Genomic DNA, 14,875 nt, shown 5'->3' with positions numbered 1-14,875 from the left:
CTTACTAGCGATACCAGTGGCTACCATCTTTAGCAGGCTACAGCAATTTCAGACTCAGTTTGCCAAAATGCAAGATTACTGCTTCCACTTTAGCATCCTAGAGGTCATCTTATATTTGTATAATAACATTTTTATTTTCACTAATGAGCTGTTTTGTTAGCAAGTTATTTTATATGCATGGTTGCCTTATACACAGCAAAATACATGCAAGGAGGGAACTGTGATCTAACAAGTACCTGATCCTTGTAAAGCAGTGACCCACTACCATTTACAGACCTCTGGGACTACATCAAAAAACATTTGGCAATTAGGTATTACTGGCACACACAGTAAAATAATTCTTGTGAAATATCTCAGGTATTACTGTGATATATTGCAACTAATTTAACACATTAACAAAAAAGTTTATACACAAAGAGATTGTTGCACAAAATTCTGAAAATGTAAAGGCCTTTGGTCAGATTCACACTCACCACTAATTGAAAACCAGCCCCAGGTCTGACACATAATACACAAATTGTGTTCCTTTGATCTGTGCTGTAATTTGGTCTTGATGTAATTGGTGTAATAATTCAATCACATGTTTTCTTTAGTTAGCTACTGAAACACGCTCCCCGTCTTTATGTTAAGGTGGTGCACAACCAGCTTACATTCATTGACAATTTTTAGCATTATAATTTTTTAATACAATGAGCCAACGGCATAATATCTGTGAATCCACGGTTTATGACTGTTCTTAATATTTTTTGAATATGTTGGAGAAAAAAATAGCAGGGACCGTGACTCCTTGGGCACTCCATTTAATTACTTATTCAGCATATTCCTCCTCTAGTCCATGTAAAATCTGTTGTGCATTAATTTTGATTATGTACAAAACCCACCTGCAAGGAAAAACCTTGCATCAGTAATGCTGATAAAATGAGCGTCTCTCCTGGGGTTTCAATGAGAAACTGGATACTGGACAGAATTAGAAGCTTCAAGCTAAGGCTATTCATAATGCCATTAACATAAAGGCAATTAAGTGAGTTTTTAACCTACAACCCTTTATTGTTATTAATGAACATTACAAAAACTCAAGAGATAAAGTTGGTAATTATCACTGTACTCAGCGATGCAATAATGTGTTTAAATATAAAAACAAAACAAATGATTATTGTTAGTATTTTCAGTAGCTAAAACCCCTAGGAGCATCCCAGTCAAATTTAATCATGCAACACTATACCAAGAGGGTTAATTAAATGAGGCCTTTACCTTCAACTGGCTTGGTGATTTAGTTTAACATTAAGCATAGCAAATGAAATGTAGATTTCTAAATTATTCTAAGTAGTTCATTTTACTTCTAGGTCAATCGTTGAAGTTAAAATGCAAAATAATTCATTTTCACTTTTTCAAAAGGTTCAGGCGTTGAATATGTATCATGAGTCATTCTATAAATGGAAAAAAAATATTTTCACTTGTATTAATGCCTCTCTATGTATACCTTATTAGATGAGAACATAAAAGTGCATAGGACACCTCAACATTGTTTGAGGCTGAGGTCAGAGCCTTATTGTTCATGTACACATTGTTTCAGCTAAATTTCCATGAAAAAAAATCATTTTAGTTTGTTGGAAGCATCATCCATCTCACATGCAAATGAGTTGATACACCTAGGAATAACCTATTTGCATGTTAGCAGTGTTGGTGTGATCACAGCTACCACTTTTAAAACCCTTTCTGATCTTTAAATTGGCTTTAAACATTTTATAATACTTAAACATGACACAACAACTCCATATTGTTCACTATTTTCACTTAATCCAGAGTCTAAGGCCAATGTTTCGTTATAAGTAGCGGCTCTCTACTTAAGACCCAAGTGCATTTTACAACTTAAGGTGAGGGCAATTAAGGTGAGGGAATTCTAATAATTGCTTTTTTAAGTATGGATTTGAGGGGTGCTGCATCCGCTGAGTGTACCTTTTTTGGGAAAACCATCCATTTGTTGACAAATCACACAAATATTTTATGTCAGGCAAATGGTGAATACTCAGCATGAATTAACAGTTATGCTTTTTTGGCTTCTTGTAGAACGTGTTTGTTACTAGTCACTTAAGTCATATTTTCAATGTAATAAAATCTAATGGACCATATAACTTTAGTTATCAATAAGTTGAGATATGATATGATTAAGGCTGTGATATATCATACATCAATGTACAATGGGTAATCAGGACATAACAAGCAGAATGTCACAAAACAACCCAGAAACAAAAGGTAAAGAGCCCCTTGCTCCCAATTGAGCTTAAAATCTAGAATTATATATATATATATATATATATATATATCTACACGTATGCATGTATGTATACTGAGCGATGTGTGTATAATGTGCAGCAGTACTTTGCAAAGACATTTATTAAACTGACAACCAGTTAATGATAGAAACCTTTACATCTAACATGAAAACAAGATCACAAATGAAGACAGGGCTGAATGAATTTCAGCTTCAGTAAACAATTGGGATATCATTATTGTAAAATTAAGTTTTCTTTGAAATTTGAAATGGGCCAGCAAGTCCCATCTGCTGAAGTCACAAAGCTAGATTAAGTCTCCCAGGGGTAAATGTCTTTGCACCGGAAGGGATGTGCAAAATAAATTCTCTGAAATCAGGATTAGTGGCGAGTGGGGAATTGAAATTCATTTATAATGTGCATGTGTACCAGCTGAAGAAAAAGTTCCTAGTTTCTTTTATCTAATGTGATCAAGAACGCAGCACCTATATGCAAAGGCTCAATAATAAATCATAATTCAAATCTTCATATCAAAACAGGCCATTGTCAGTGCCCAGTCTATTAACTGGATTCATTTTTAATCAGTTCATACTGCCTTCATTATCAATCATGATACCAGAATTCTAAATTTTCCTGCAATCATCAGAACTCTTGTAAGGTTTCGGACATTTCTTAAAATTACTACCAATATGGTGTATAATACTAATATGGATATATTTACTAAACTTAGAGTTTGTAGAAGAGTGGAACATTTCAAGTCAAGTTTAGCATACTTTATGGAAAATCCAGTCCTAGTAACCCTACAGACAGAGGAACACTAAGTTTTAATTTTAATGAGGCTTGGCATTAAAACTTGGGCAATATTTGTTATAATGTCCTTCTTGCCAATCTATCAGATAGATACCATAAAATAGCTTTTATTTCATGTATATATCCAGATCAGGTGACCCTACAATAGTATCACTGGTCATTCTTTCTGAAATATTGTTTAAATATAGAGCATAGCTGTCAACTGTCCCGATCGGGTTAGGGTTATACCATTAACTCACTGTCCCAACCAATGTGCTGGTAGCCCCCCTTTTATTGATGTGTGTGTGTACAATGCATCCATGAGACTATATGTAAAATTATTCTGCTTGAAGTGGCCGTTTTTTTCTAGTTCTTATTTAACAAATGAATAAAGAATTCAGATATCCAAAATATAGTATGAACCTGACATTTTTTATTTTGGTAAACCTACATTATCAGCCAGGTTGTCCATGGCTTTGATTGGTACCATTTCCAGCTTTGCTGGTACTTCTGATCTCTAGGTTATTGCATTGCATTTAATCCATGTATACAAATTAAATATATGACAGATTGCTAATGAGTTTGTGTTCGGGTTCTTGAATAGTCTGTTATCATTTGTCCATTCACAGTTTCTCTCTCAACCCATCTGTGCTTTTAATGGAGTTCAGTACAGAGCATGCAAGCTGGGTCAGTTCCTCCATTTACACCTTTTGCCATCTAAGGCCTTTGGGACAGGCCTTTCCAGACCTAATTAAAGTTATTAACAAACATATTTCTAGCTTTCTAACACTATTAGCAAGCTGCTTATTCCTGTGAAGAAAGGTGTGATTTATCAGAAGTTTAGAGGTGTAAGAATACTTGAGTCATCCAGTTTTTTAAAATATGCATTTTATATCGTATCCATATTTTAAGTATAGTGTTTTACTGTTATGGACATCTCTATGCTTTTTCCTAGGAGACATGAATTCCATCACCATAATAACCTCCACCATTTCCACTGGAAGGCTATTTTACTTAAACTATCTACCACCGCCACAGTCAAAAGATAATTTCTAACAGTGCGTTAAAAAAATACCTAGAACAATTTACAAACAAGTTAACAGCTGGAGCACGTTAAAGGAGAAAGTTTGACATATTGTTCCATGGGGACCTCACATTTTATTGATTAGTATCAATTCACAAAGCATGTAAAGCACCTAAATCACATAACTAACTAGACAATATTGATCACGGAAAGGTTGTGACAACTATACATCTGAAATGACTGAGGGACTTAAAGGGGTAAAGATGAACTTTTAGCTCAGCCTCTGTCAATAGGTTGAGTTTTTTTACTCCTTTGTGTTTATGAAGAGCATTAAATTAATAGATAACCTATTGTTCAAGTAATCTGTCTATAATGATTCAAATGCCTCTCCTGTTTATTCAAATTGAGTGTCATTTGTAAAACAGCCCATGTCTAATAAGACTTTAGGGGAGAATGGTGAGATTTTTGGGGAACCTTGGGAAGCAGCCGAAGCTTTTTGAAAGACTTTCAGGGGTCCACATTCCTAAACTTCTATTAAATTAAGTCTTTTTTTTACATAGAAATAGGTTTTATGAAAGGGGAAATGTTATCAGCATACCTGGGAACTTCTGGCCTCCGGCTACCCGGAGCCTTTCCTTGCTTGACGCGTCCAGGCCTGCACACTGACGTCAGGGGGTGGTCCCGTGATGTCGGTGGGAGTTCCCACTGATGTCAGTGTGTGGTCCCCTGACGTCAGTGTGATGTCCCCCATTTAAAGAGAAAATGGGCAGGGAGCGGGGCGTGTCAAGACCCCTCTCCCGCGACCCGGAGGATTCGGGTCTTGACCCGGAGAACCAGAGAAGCGTTGCTTCACCCGGCAATCCCCGGGTCAAACCCTGAGAGTCCCCAGGTATGGTTATCAGACTCAGATCTATGCCCTATTTTATATATAAATGTGCATGCATACAATTTTTTATTAATTATTAACAGAAGTAATGCAGTTATCCAAAACACACTGTCAATAAGATAGTTAAACAAGCAGACAGAATAATTTTTTAGAGAATGTCAATAATAAGCTGGCAAAGTAAGGTTAGAATGGAGCATAAGGTGAGTAGGTAACATTAATTTAAGTGGTCATAAACAATGAACTGTAAATGTATCACGATGTAACTTGAGGTCTAAAACATGGGCATGGTATAAGAGTGAAACACTGTACGAGCAGTCAACATAAAAAGGACTACATATTATATACACATATTTTCTTGATGAGATTTTCGCAGCATTTCATTTCATACACAATACATGGAACCCATACAAAAAACTTTCTATTTCAAATTAAAATTAAATATATATTCGTTAAAAAAAAAACAGTTATTCTATCACATGCTTATCACTGTTTTACATTTTCAATGGATTTTAATTGGTGAAGAAACAACGGTGTATGTTTGCTTCTTAGATCATTTACTTAAACAAAAGTGAGATGTAAGCTCGAGCAGGGGCGGGCTGGGCCGGGGGGCAGACGGATATTCAACGCAGCCGCTTAGTTTGCGGCTGGATTGAATGCGGCCGTCGTGCCGGTAGCGTACCTGGCGGGGGGCGGCCCGCCCCGGCTGCCGCTCATCTGAGGGGTGCCGTCGCGGCAACTGTGGCTGTGCGTCAGGACTTGTGTGCCGGGATTTGAGAAAAACACTGAAGCCACGCCCACCATCTTCCGCACCGGAAGGACAGGACACAGAAGAAGAGGAAGAACGAAGAGGAGGAGGAAAAGTGACAGTGACAGAAGAAAGGTAGGACAAGATTCAGGGAGAGTGGATAGTGTGTGAGAGTGATGGGTGTTATGCTGAATGTTTGTGAATGAGGGTTTCAGATAGCATGGATGTGTAAGTGTTGGGCGATAGCATGGCATAGGGAGGCTGTAATCACATTCCTTTCATGCACAGATTTCAGCATATACTGGCTGCCTAGGCATGATAGGAGTGTATATAAATCAATTAATATTGTTGATTTTTTTTTAGTCTAATTTTGGTGAGTTACTTTTAATAAAGTATTTTAAAGTTTTTGGGTTGTTTTTTTTTGGTTTTGGCCAAGTGAATGCTGAATTTTCAGTTTGGGTCCAGAATTTTCATTTCGGTGCATCCATACTATATACTAAGCCAGTCACTGATGTGGTAGGCCTACACCACATCAATGTTTGGCTTAGTATATAGTGATAGGGGTTGTAGTGCAGTATTGTCAGTGTCTGGCTCAATGTATAGTGATAGGCACGCATTGACGTCAATGTGTGCCTCAGTATATAATAGTTATGCTGTACCCCGTCAATGTTTGCCTAACCATAGAAACTATGCAGTTTTAAAGTGTGTGTGGGGGGGTGCTACATACAGGATCTGCCACAGGTGCCAAATACTCTCGGTACGCCCCTGCATCATGCGGCAGTCAGACCCAATGGCTGTGCCTCAGCTCTTTGTCCCACGTCTTAAAAGGGGTGAGATGAAGAGCTGAGGCACAGCCATTGGGCGGTGCGGTGCGTGCACGCCGGCCGCTTTGATTTCATTAGGCACCGGTGGAGTGACTGCCGCACGACAGCCGCTTTCAATGTCGCTCGCAGCCGCTTTGGTGGCGCAATGGGCCAGTTGACTAGACTTGCCCCCCAGGCCTTGGGCTGCTAGCCCTCCCCTGAGCTCGAGACAGCTTAACTTATCTGGTATTTCTGCACTAATATTGGCTAACACATTCCTCATAGTTCAAACTTCAACTTTTAGCGCTGGTTAGTTAAATATAGACATTGGTCATAAGATATACAGTATATATATATATATATATATATATATATATACAGTATATATCAGTTTTGTACATTGTAATGCAGAACCACCTTTAAATTGGTGTCCATATTGTAATCATATGCAGAGCTGCCATGAGAGGGGTACAGATGGCAGATGATAGGCACGTGCAGCCCCTTGGAGCGGGACTGAATTTCCTCAATATTATACTATAAATATATATATATATATATATAAATAAAATGCCTGGTTTTGTCACCAATATTTATCAATGAAGAATAATAGATTATATGATAAAAAGATAATATAAAGATTGTCAGGTTTGGCTGGTACTAGCCTAAATGGGCAACTGTCTTAAACTACTGAGGAACAAGTTTTACATTTTAAACAACTGAAAGGCAGTCACATTGTGTGCAAGCACAGTAAAATATCTGGTTTTGACACCAATGTTTATTTATCTGTGAATAGAATAACAGAAAGATAATATAAAAAACTTGTTCTTAAATGATGGGTTTTAGTAGCATAAATGGGCCATTGTAGCATAATGGGCCATTAGTAGCATAAATTGTCTTAACTAAGCACAACTAAACTCTACTCAGGAAGATGGAAAAATGTCTGCTGCAGTCCCTGTAATACACTACAGCTTACCCAATCCACTTTACAACAGTATATTTTCTACGTGAAAATAAACTATTAATTAACTTGCAGTATGGTAGGTGAGCAATGAGCATTAATCTCAGCCTCTGCTGAGCTAACTGTCACTGTGTCACACTCCAACTCTCATCAGTCTGTAACTGCTGCTACTGACAAGTTAAAATGGCATCAGCACAATTATATATCTAATAGATGCTTGTGATGTTATCTACCTGATCCTCCGGGGAGAGGAGGTCACTGCAAGCACCGCCATATTGCTCCGAGTTCATATGTGCTCTTCAGTACGCCTCAGATCCCATTGCACACAGGACATTACTTATAAGTGAGGAACCTTAGCAAATGCAATTACTTTTTGTTTTAGTAAGTTACCACGTGCAAGCAACTCAACAGCAGTTAAGTGTATTAAACAGCAATGTGGCAGAGACTCACAGTGCGTAAATCATCAGTACCTTTATGAAAAGATAAATAGGTGGGGGTATACTACAAAAGAGGTTGAGATGGACAAGCCAACCAACTATATACCACTGTAACCTTAAATTAAAGACATTATTTAAATTAAAAATGTGTGGTGGGAGACACTGTTTGAGACTGTCCTAGGTGAAGCAGCGATAGGGTGGGGAGTTACAGTTTATAAGGTTCTCCTAAGAAATGGGCGATTTACTAGTGTCTGCCACATCCCAAGTGTGTGTGGCATACGCATTCCCTGATCTCAACTAAGTATACCCAATTATCTTACAAAGGTTTAAGTCTTATAATAGAAAAAATTTTTATTCTGCTTCTGGCCTACATGCCCAAGACTTATTAGTAGTTGTAGTGGCAGCAATAATATCAAGACAGATATCTGTATGATGTAATGATTGTCAATGTTTTAATGTCTTACGGAAGTCAATTGATATTTTGCCGCTTGTAAATTTATATATATTCGAAATAAAAAAAAATAAAAAAATGGAAAATAGAACCCAATACATCAGAAACAAATAATATAGTTGAGCTGCACAGCCAAATGCCTAGCTAATAAACCCTTCTAGGTAGCCAGCCAAATTAAATTTCTTTTTACCACAAACATCAGTTTTAGAATGAAAGTGTGAATCTGTAAAACCTATGTAAATTAAAATGCCACAGATACTATTTCTAAAATTGTATCTAATCGTAGTTATTTTTTTTACTAAATAATTATAGGTTGACTGTCAACTTTTCCACTGAACGTAAGGCCAAGAAAGGGTAAGGCAAAATTTTACAGTATCATTGAAGCTAAAAACACAATAATTAGCAATTCTGTATCTTCAGCATATAGATAATGTTCAGAGCAAATGTAGAAAAGAACAGTATTTGCTTTCCTTTGACTTCAAGGGAATAATCAGCCTATGCCATATAATGTCCTCCTTCCTTATACTACTACAATCTCAATTTAACAAATTTATATTAAAATACTGCAAAAAAATCTTAATTGAGATACAAAAATTCTATTTATTTGCTATTAAAATGTGAATTTGAAATGACAACGATCATGCTCACACACCAATTGGTTTTCTCCAGCATGAAATATAATTTGATAATTTCCTTAAAGTTTGTAAAACATAGCTGGCAGTGCTTATATTCAGGAAGAGAATGTGATTAAATTACATAATGAACCTAGTGAAAGTTCTTGCTAGAAAGAGAATAGCATAACTTCTCTAGTTTTATTACATTTATGAACAGTGGTTTTCAGAAATGTTTTACTAAAATGAAAACTTAGACCATGGACAACCAGGAAAATATAGTTTTTGAAGGCATTACTGTCTTATTATGAAACTCATGCCCAACCTCGGTGCACGTGGGTCATCTATGATGCCACATCTACCTTATTACAGAAGATTTTTGAGCAACAGTGACCAACTGAATATTGTAAAACTGTTGTTGGTTCTTAGAAGCTGGTAGGTGATTCTTTCCTCTGTGTGCTTTCCAAAAGCCTTCCATGATATTAACATTATATTAATTCTTACAGCATCATCATCTAAATGTATAGTAAAATGAAAAAAGAAAACAACAAAACTGTGTCTGCTTCTTGTTAATCTAAAAATAAATCAAAAAATAAAATAAACTACCTGTATATTTATTTAAATAAAATTATATTTTTAAATATTGCACTTTTTAGATGTTTGTATAAAAAGTCTCCAAATAATCGACACTTAATAATATTATATACACTGCTCAAAATAATAAAGGGAACACTTAAACAACACAATGTAACTCGAAGTCAATCACACATCTGTGAAATCACACTGTCCACTCAGGAAGCAACACTGATGGACAATCAATTTCACATGCTGTTGTGCAAATGGAACAGACAACAGGTGGAAATTATACGCAATTAGCAAGACACCCCCAATAAAGGAGTGGTTCTGCAGGTGGTGACCACAGACCACTTCTCAGTTCTTATGCTTCCTGGCTGATGTTTTGGTCACTTTTGAATGCTGGCGGTGCTTTCACTCTAGTGGTAGCATGAGATGGAGTCTACAACCCACACAAGTGGCTAAGGTAGTGCAGCTCATCCAGGATGGCACATCAATGCGAGCTGTGGCAAGAAGGTTTGGAGGCCACACGCACTACTGAGCCTCATTGTGACTTGTTTTTAGGACATTACATCAACGTTGGATCAGCCTGTAGTGTGGTTTTCCATTTTGATTTTGAATGTGACTCCATATCCAGACCTCCATGGGTTGATAAATTTGATTTCCATTGAGAATTTTTGTGTGATTTTGTTGTCAGCACATTCAACTATGTAAAGACGAAAGTATGTCATACGATTAGTTCATTCATTCAGATCTAGGATGTGTAATCTTAGTGTTCCCCTTATTATTTTGAGCAGTGTATTATATACCTAAACCTTTTTTCAGTTTTCAGAACTATTTTTAAAACATGATCTCAAAACATAAGAAGTTTGCATACTGGGAAATGTCACCTTTTTTAAAAGATGACACAGGAAATACTAGTGTGAAATAAATGTTAACACAAATATTGGTATTTCTAACGCGCTGTTGATTAACATTAGTATTTTTTTGATGGTGAGCCACCTTTAGTACTAACTGAAGTACATGGTTGAAATGACGGGTAAACCCAATGTCTTTTTTTTTTTTTTTTTAAATATTTTATTCATATATAAACATATATATAATAATACAAACATACAACATAAAAAAGTATGAAAAATATACATATACATATATAATAAATAGATCTGAACCCAATGTCTTTAGAACCATACTTTGCAAAGATTGTATATGTTTTGAGTCCAATGTTCCCATATAAATAAAATCAGCGGGAGTACAATAATCATTATAAGACAGAGAGTATACTTAATTGGAGGAATTGTCCTTACAGAGCATTTCATATCTTGCAAATGAAAAGAAAAAAGACAAGATGTCTGTACAAGTTGAAGTCAGCTGCCCCAAGCAGCGTTAATCTGCATGAGCAGCACTTATGCGGCTGGTAAACCAATCTGCAACTGACCTTGGCAAGGCTATGGGGCAAACTTTACATAAGAATGAATGATCTTAGCTCAATCTCTGCAATGCATTTGGCAGAAACATTTTTTTTCTTTAATGTCCGTAACATGTACGCCCTTGTGTTCTAATAATTCTTTTTCTTAAGGAAACATATGCTGTACTGGATGTATTTGACATCAAATTAGTTTTGAGAGATTGAATTTGCGATGAAGGAGTAAATAAATTATTGTGCTTTTGGCTCTAAGCAGACAATGTTTATCTTCATGTGCCAAACTTTAGTACCAATACTTATTATGGTTTATTAGCCACTAGTGGCCAAAACAAAAAATAAATACATATACACAGAAAATCTAGTTTTATACCAGTTGCATGGTTTAAGGGGCAAAATCACTTACCCACAGTTGTGTTTATTCTGCAATTTTGCATTTTAAATAAATGTAAACTCTTATTTGTCCTTCTGAAAGGACATAAAATAAGATTTAACAAAGATAACAAACTAGAGTTACTAGATATGGTATAGTCAGGTTTTTTTGTGCCAGAATATGTGAATACATAAATGTATAAGACCTCTCAGGTGCAAATGTAATAATTCAAAGCTAGTTTTTTTTTATCCTCCCCATTTCAACTCTGCATTAAAATTTCTGGTTCCCACCTGAAAAGCCTTTAGACGGCACGTCTACTCTGGAATTTTAGAAACACATTTTTTAAATATGATTTCATGTCTTCGTAGAAGTTTATTTGCTATAAAGGTAGCTTTAGGATGTCAAATACAGAATTCCGAATAGTTTCACAGAATGCTAATGTTTAAAAAAGAGTTTGCAGGAAGATGTTATGGTTCCTTTCATTTGCTACAACTTTATGTCTTACTCTCTATTTGAAGGCAATAAAAAAAGGGCATAAGTAACAGAGAATCTTGTCTGAAGGAAGATGTTAATATAATCTCTTTTCATATACAAATAAATACCATGAGATGTTGCTAACACAATTGCCACAGCAATATTTAAATGCGTTTACTCTAATCAAATACAAGAAGAGACACATGGAATTTTAAAAAATATTGGGCTCTTTTTCTGGTTACCAAACTAATGCATAGTTACCAACCAGCATTTTAAGGGAAAATACAGTAGATGGATTTGTTTTAGAGGGCATGGTTAGATGCTTGACTAGGGTGGTATGGAATCTTACTGATAGCTAGACACAAAAGACTGAGGTGCTGCTTTAAAGGCAACTCGTTTCGGATAGCCCTTCTTCAAGCCTCAGAGCTACCTCAGTGTGTCTGGATGGAGGTACAAAGAAGAACTGCCCCTTTTATACATTAAATCAGAATCATTAAAGAGGCTACACCGGAAAAAGGGATGCCTGATTAGAAAACAAAGAAACAGCTGATCAATAGCGATCAGCTGATCAATGAAATCCATGACCGCACTGGCCAATCAGAATACTGGGAATGTTTCTGGTAGGGTGCCTGCTCTGGGGCCATCCACCTCATCCATGTGGCCAAAAGTCACAGAGATCTATGACTTAATTATTTTAGATCTTCATTGCTTAAATGGCAGATTTTTAATGGAATATATTTATAGGTGTACAGAGGCCCTTTATCAGCAACCCTCCTCACATACATCCCCATATATATATATATATATATATATATATATATATATATATATATATATATATATATAATATATATATATACACATATGCACATGTAATGTTCCTGGCAAAAATTTAACATTTTCCGTGATTAAATAATAATTTATGGAAAGGTGTTTAATAGTACTATGAATGCTGTTTCAACAAATGCTGCATCACCATCAAATAGGCTAAACTGGTGTGTTTTGTTCATTCTTGGTCATACCTCTTGCCTATTTCTTTGCTCACTTCAATGGTTTTACAGGCTTTCACTGAGGATGAATGGTAATCCAGACGAGGACCTGTTCTTTGGTCTGAGAGACTCTAATTGTATCTCACTGATGAGGCCCAGGAGAAGCTGAATCATACATCTGGAATTGTTAGTTCTTGTGTGGAGAAATTTGTACTGTACTGAGCTTATTGAAGGGATGATGTGATATTTTCATTGAGATTTTTCCTGTGTGAAGGCACAAATAAGTAAATGCCTTTAAACAGTAGATGCTTTTGAGTATACCATCCTCCTATGACTAGTTATTAAGTTTGTCTCAGTTGAAAACCTCTACTACATTTGTTGACTACAGGACTTTTCTAAAATGTCTTTACCATGTAGTTTAGATGGATGTCTTTTTAATTTGTAAATATATTGATTTTCATGCTATTATCTTAGAATCAGCTGGTATTTCTTATGAGGCCATTTGTTTTAAATAATTGTTTGGGCTTACTTCACAACCCTGACAAATTATGAAATACTTTGATCTACTTATCTTAATTATGTTGAGATTGGATTCTCATTGGTGATCCACCCATGGATAGGCAAGACTATATTACTTTAAGCTATGTGGTCATCCTGTGTGCAACTAATGACAGCAGATTATGACCACTGGTTGCATTCTCTGTTGACTTGAATAGGTCATCTATAACTTGGAATAGACTAAATGGGCCTAAAATATTTTCTAGTGAAGGTAGGAGGAAACCTCAGGAGAAATCGTGGCATAGGGATGACTATTTACTGAAAAGATAGCTTAAAAAATACTTTCCATTTTAAGGCTGCGCAAGCACCTTTAAAAAAGAAGTCATCTTAGGTATCTTCTCTAAACATCTTTAGTAGAGTTTTTAATTATTTATTGCTGCCTTAGGGACCTGTAGAAACCACATAGGGATGTGATCCAGTGCTGAACTGTGTCTTTTCAAATGTATATTTCTTTTATTCACGCTTAACTCCCTGCAGGGAAAATTGACTTTAAAAATAAAATGTAAGCATGAATTTTATTTAAGGGACATTTAGGATGTTAGATTTAGTAGTGTGACACAAAAATTTGCACAAATGCGTGTTTGCCCTAGATTCAGTTGGGGTTAAATGACCCATCTAAATCTTAATTGTTGTTGACGGTTGTTGCATGTTTTTTGGGGTTTTTTTTACTACCTGTCTAAACCCAAGTTTGCAGTAATGGATTGCAACTTCTCTAAAAAAAACTACAGTGACATCAGTAGAAAACAACAGCCTCTACTAAGCAGTTCAATATGATGGGCAGATTATTATTTAAATGATCGATTTTCACACATATCTTTCAGACCATTAAAAAAAAACTTTAAGGTCTATTCACTAAAATGGAACTTGTTTAATTAGCTCCTTGCATCCTCAGGGGGAGCAGAATAGAGGGTAATGAAACTATTCTATAGAGCTCACCTATAACTACTTAAAATAATGTAAATATACATATCGGAAGAACATAACTAAGAGAAAATGCAGTAAATACCACAACATTTTATTTGCCCTGTTTTCTACTTGGCTGGGATTAGTAAGAAAAAATAGTAGATAATAAAGAAAGAATCACCTTTCTACTTTCTAAATACTGTGAGGAATATTCACCACTTCCTACTGGCATAGTGATATTTAGATCAATCTTTTGTACAGAAGAATTGGGGGACTTTAAAGCAGGTTTAACATTTTGGGAGGCACCCAAAGATCTAAATGACTACTTAAATAAATACTGTAACAATAAATTGTTAAGAGTGACATGTAAAACAGGGGTGTTTATAGTTTATAGTGGAAGTTCTACTAGAACTCTCCAAAGTAAAAACAGACAAATTCATGGGACCCAACGGGATACACCCAAAGTTATTAACCCCTTAATGACAAAGCCCATACATGTACGGGCTCAAAATGCATTTTTTTTCAATGGGTTTAGGGACCGCCCATTTAAAAGAGCTCCAAGGTGTCCTGACAAAACTGTTTACAGACTTATTTAGCCAGTCACTATT

Source organism: Sceloporus occidentalis, unplaced genomic scaffold (assembly GCF_023333645.1).
Source record: "Sceloporus occidentalis isolate IW3139 unplaced genomic scaffold, rSceOcc1.0.p SCAF_166, whole genome shotgun sequence".
NCBI lineage: Eukaryota > Metazoa > Chordata > Lepidosauria > Squamata > Phrynosomatidae > Sceloporus > Sceloporus occidentalis.
The sequence above is the reverse complement of the archived record's forward strand: the minus strand, read 5'-3'. Positions refer to the sequence as shown.